Source organism: Penaeus monodon, chromosome 42 (genome assembly GCF_015228065.2).
Source record: "Penaeus monodon isolate SGIC_2016 chromosome 42, NSTDA_Pmon_1, whole genome shotgun sequence".
Classification (NCBI taxonomy): domain Eukaryota; kingdom Metazoa; phylum Arthropoda; class Malacostraca; order Decapoda; family Penaeidae; genus Penaeus; species Penaeus monodon.
The window spans coordinates 8906450-8911449 of record NC_051427.1 but is presented as its reverse complement, the minus strand read 5'-3'; positions in this window follow the sequence as shown (position 1 = coordinate 8911449).

Here is a 5000-nt window from a genome sequence, read left to right as displayed (position 1 = left end):
CACACACACACACACACACACACATACACACACACACACACACACATACACATACACACACACTAAATGCCTGTATGTATGTTGAGAACTAAAAAGACAGATAATCCTCTTTACTCGTACGTATATAGTAACACACCTTTAGATACATACATGGAGTGTCAGTGAGCAAGTTGCGCTTATATTTGTGCATTTACAGGCATCTATAATAAAGAAATGAGACATTTAATATCTCACAAATACTGAGAGAAAACTAATAGTAACAAAGTCATTATTTAGCCAAATAATCAACAATGCAAAGGAAAAATATTTTTCCATTTAATGAAGAACTTATTACAAGGGTTCCAGGACACAATGCATATCATTATGACTTTTTATAACACACTAAGTTGTCATCATCATCATTTTATGTAATAATAACAATTAATGAAACACAATGTTTTGTTCATCCCTTTTACCAACTACTCGGTCGAGTTCAACTTCAGGTGCTATGTTAAGAAGCTATAACGTATATCAGGGACACATATTAAACATATGAACACTATGCACTAAAACTGGACGTATAACACTATGCACTATAATTAGACGTATAAACTCAATGCACTATAACCAGACGTATAAACACTATGCACTATAATTAGACGTATAAACTTAATGCACTATAACCAGACGTATAAACACTGTGCACTATAATCAGACGCATAAACACTATGCACTATAATTAGACGTATAAACACAATGCACTATAACCAGACGTATAAACACTATGCACTATAATCAGACGTATGAACATTATGTACTATAATTAGACCTATAAACCCAATGCACTATAATGTCAGGGATGAATCATTTACGCACATCCTTACCCGATGTCCACTACTCTGAACCAAAAAAAATATTATTACGAGCCAGCCTTTCGAAATCTGCGGCAAATACTACTACCCCTCCCCATTAAAACCTAGTTCATATAGCTTTTAAATTCTAGCGAATTAATCATCAATGTCAGGTTTTAGTTCCATTTCTGGATTTTTCAATTTCGGATAGGTTTATGGGTCGTGGCTTTGCCCTGGGGTGGTGGGAAGTGTTCCAGCCGTGTCCTTATGCGTAAAATATATGGACTGTCTATGGGAAGTCTGCCCGTAGTCTGATTTTCCAAAGACGACACGATATAATATGAAAATTCTAATCAAAGGTAATAGAAGCAAGATCCCATTTATTTCAGTTCCCATTTGTGAGTAATATAGAGGGCGCTAACAAACTATATGAAATACACAACCGGCCTACTGTAGTAAAAGGAATACTGCTGTAATACAAAATCTACAAAACGTAAATCCTAACTACAAAAAAAGAAAGCAGAAAAATTACACTATCACCAAAATCAATAAACAGATAAAAACAATATATAACTCAAGGAGGGCAGTAATGTGAATCTTAATAATAATGTCAGATTATTGATTACCTGAGGGTAAGAACGTGTAGTACGTTCGCCTTTTGTTTCTTTTATTCGCCTTTTATTTACACTTCTGTATATTCCGCTTCAGCCAAATAGGGGACGTAGAAAGAGTGAGCGCTTTGCCTGCGTCAGTATTTCAGTGGTTAATGTGTGTGATTTTTTTCCCCGTGTTGGGGGAAATGCGCGTATTTACAGAGGTGAATAGCGTGGTTCCGGGCTTGGAAATGTCAGTGCGGTTGTTTGTGAATTTTATATTAGAGTTTAGTTTGTGTTTTTTGCCCGTGTTTATGAGACAGATGTTTTGGTCGGGCTGTGATGCCAGGCGCTGTTTAGTGATAAATCTAGCCACGATTTGTGTGAACTTTTTCTCGTCTCTTGATGTTTGTTTGTGTGTAGGGACACCGACGGGGGCACAGTGTTAAGGCAGGAATCAGATGTAGTCCTATAGATCTGTTGATGCCTTATGCAGGAGGAGAAGGAGAAGAAAGAGAAGAAAGAGAAGAAGAAAGAAGAAAAAGAAGGAAAAAAAAGAAAAGAGAAGGAAAAAGAGAAAAGAAAGAGACGTGAAAAAAGAGAGAAACAAACAAAGCGTCCCTCTTACTTGACGTCGTGTGCGTCGTGAATCCACAGCGTTGGCGTCCAGGTCAGGCCTATACTCAACCACCGCACAAGACCCGATTTTAGTGGCAATGGGAACCACCAACCTCTTTACTGGTGTCTACCGGGCGGACCTTCGCTCTAACGGTTATACCAAGGGAGGGAGGGACACAGTACCCATTGTGGCGGTTGAAGGCTGAGATGGCGTGATAGCGATGGTCCTTCAGGAGGATACTGCGAAAATTAATGCTTATGAAGACGGGGGGAGGAGGCGTTAGGGAGAAGCAGAAGGGAGGAGGGGTAATGGTGGTGAACATGGTGGTGGTGGTGGTGGAGGAGAGGAGGAGGAGGATAAGGAAGAGGAGGAGGAGGAGGAGGAGGAGGAGGAGGAGAAGGAGGAGGAAGAAGAAGTGGAAGAGGAGGAGGAGAAGGAGGAAGAGTAGTAGTAGGAGGAGAAGAAGAAGGGGAGGAGAAGAAGAAGACGGATAAAGAGGCGATGCGAAGAAGAAAAAAGAAAATAAAGAAGACAGACACTAATTACGACGACTTTAAAGGAAGAAGAACAGAAGAAAGAAGAGAAACAGGAAGGATACGAAGAGGAAGAAGAAGAAGAAGAAAGGCGAAAAGGAACCAGACATGACGGATGATTAAAGAAGTGCTGGCAGGAAGGGAGAGAATTAATTAGTATTAATGAAATGAGCAATGGAAGGTTTGTTTGCCATGTCTGAAGCACAGTGAATCAATCCTAGCGTACGTATGGTAATATTGAAATCGGTGGGGGGAGGGGGTGAGGGATGGGGAAGGGGGGTAAGGGGGGTGTAATCTCGGGGATGTGGAAGGGGGGGGGGAGTGGGGTGTAATCTCGGGGATGGGGAGGGAAGGGGAGACGGATGGGGGGGGGGGTATAATCTCGAGGATAGGGATGGGGAAGAAGGGAGAGGGGGAGGGTGTAATCTTGGGGGGGGAGGGGGAGGGAAGTAGCGAGAAGGGTGTTGGTGTGTTTATTTGGTGTTGAGTGTAGAGGGGACACTTGGATGAACAGTCCTCGCTGTGCATATCAAAGGAATTGGAGTGGGGAGGAGGGAAAGGGGATTAATTCTCTTAATTTTTCTTCTTCCTCTTCTTCTTCTGCATCTTCTTTTTCTTCTTCTTCTTTCTTCTTCTTCTTCTTTCTCTTCTTCTTCTTCTTCATCTTCTTCTTCTTCTTCTTCTTCTTCTTCCTCTTTAACTTCCTCTTCTTCTTCTTCTTCCTCTTCCTCTTCTTCTTCTTCTTTTTCTTCCTCCTCCTCCTCCCTCTCTTCTTCTTCCTCTTCCTCTTCATCTTTTTCTTCTTTCTCATTTATCTAAACCAAAATAAACTGATGTGGAGGTCATGTTGTAAGCGGCACAATATTATCCAGGGAATCCAGGTTTCTGTTATCCTAAATCGTCAAGTTTCCTAAGTTTTCCTAAGTTAGGTTAAGGTAAGCTAGGTTAAGGTAAGTTAACTTAAGTTAGGTTAAGGTAAGATAAGTTAAGGTAAGTTAGGTTAAGGTAAATTGGGCTAAGGTAAGTTAGGTTGAGTTACATTTGATTAGGTCGGATGAGGATATGCTAGGTTAGGGTAGGATAAGATGTTAAGAAAGGATAAGGTAAGTAAGGTAGGGAGGGGAGGATAGGGTTGGGTAAAGTAGGGTACGAAAGTGTAGGATAGGGTGGGGTAGGGTAGGATAGGGTAGGGATGGGTAGACAAAGGTAAGGTAAAGTTGGATATGGAAAGACACCACAAGGCTAGAATAAGGCAGGTTAAAACTAGCTTAAGTTACATTAAGTTAAAACCAATAAACTTAAGAACTGATCCCCCCCCTCCTCATTTAACATTCAACATACACATACACAGCATGACTCACGTTGGGCGACCCGATGCCCTAACTGGGCCATTTTCACACTTACGGCGCATAACAATAAGGGTTTAGATGAAGTAAACACCAAAACATCTCAACATTTGGTCCACTGTAAATAATGAATGTTATATACCTTTTTAAAAATCTTGTATGTACTTGTGTTTCATATTCATGGTTATAAAATAATCTAAGTATATCTACTTGTGTAAAATATTCGCAGTGAAAAGCGCTTCTTGAAAAAAAAAAAAAAAGATTTTAGTGTATCTATTCGTGTTTGTTAATATTTACAGTTAAAAGCGCTAACAACACTTTAATTATAAGTGCTGAGAATACTTAAATTTTCCTAAACGTGGGATTGACGTGTGTTTTGCTACCTGCAATGCCACTAATGTTATAAATTCTACAACAAAGGTATAAAGTCAATGGTGCTATTAAAAACTAACTGCTCGTCATTAGTTACATTTAGCATTTCAGTTTAACTTTCGACCTTATAACATTATCACTTAAAGGCGAAAAATTTGACGTGCGGACGTCTATATAGCCCCTAAGCCTGGTTGCACAATGTTGTTTGTTTGTTGATAAGAGAAATTCAATAAAGCGTTAGGTCTGTGTGTATGCACAGCTGAAATGATTAAGGTGAAACATAAAACCAGTGAGATTTATAAACGTAAATATTTTATTTTAAACTCGGCACAAAATGCAACGAGCACATGCAACTTTTTTTCAGTGTAGACAAAGGTCTCCACAATTTTCTAACTTTGTTATACTATTTATTTGACTCTTTTATATCTACATTCAACAGGAAAAGTGCCACAAGCGATTTCCCTATGCAATTACGAATTATTTAGACCTGCCCAAATCATTAAAAAATTATAAAATTCATTGTGAGGAATAATTCCTAGATTAAGGTAAAAAGTCCGTGTGAGGTAAAGGCTGGAATATGGGGATCGTGCAGCGTGTTTATTGCAATACGGGGTGTTTACTGGGGGCGCTTAATGACGGTGAACTGAAGCGCGGTGGGAGTTTCTCATATGCTCTGAGATACGGTGTTGATAAGAGCGTGTCAGGCT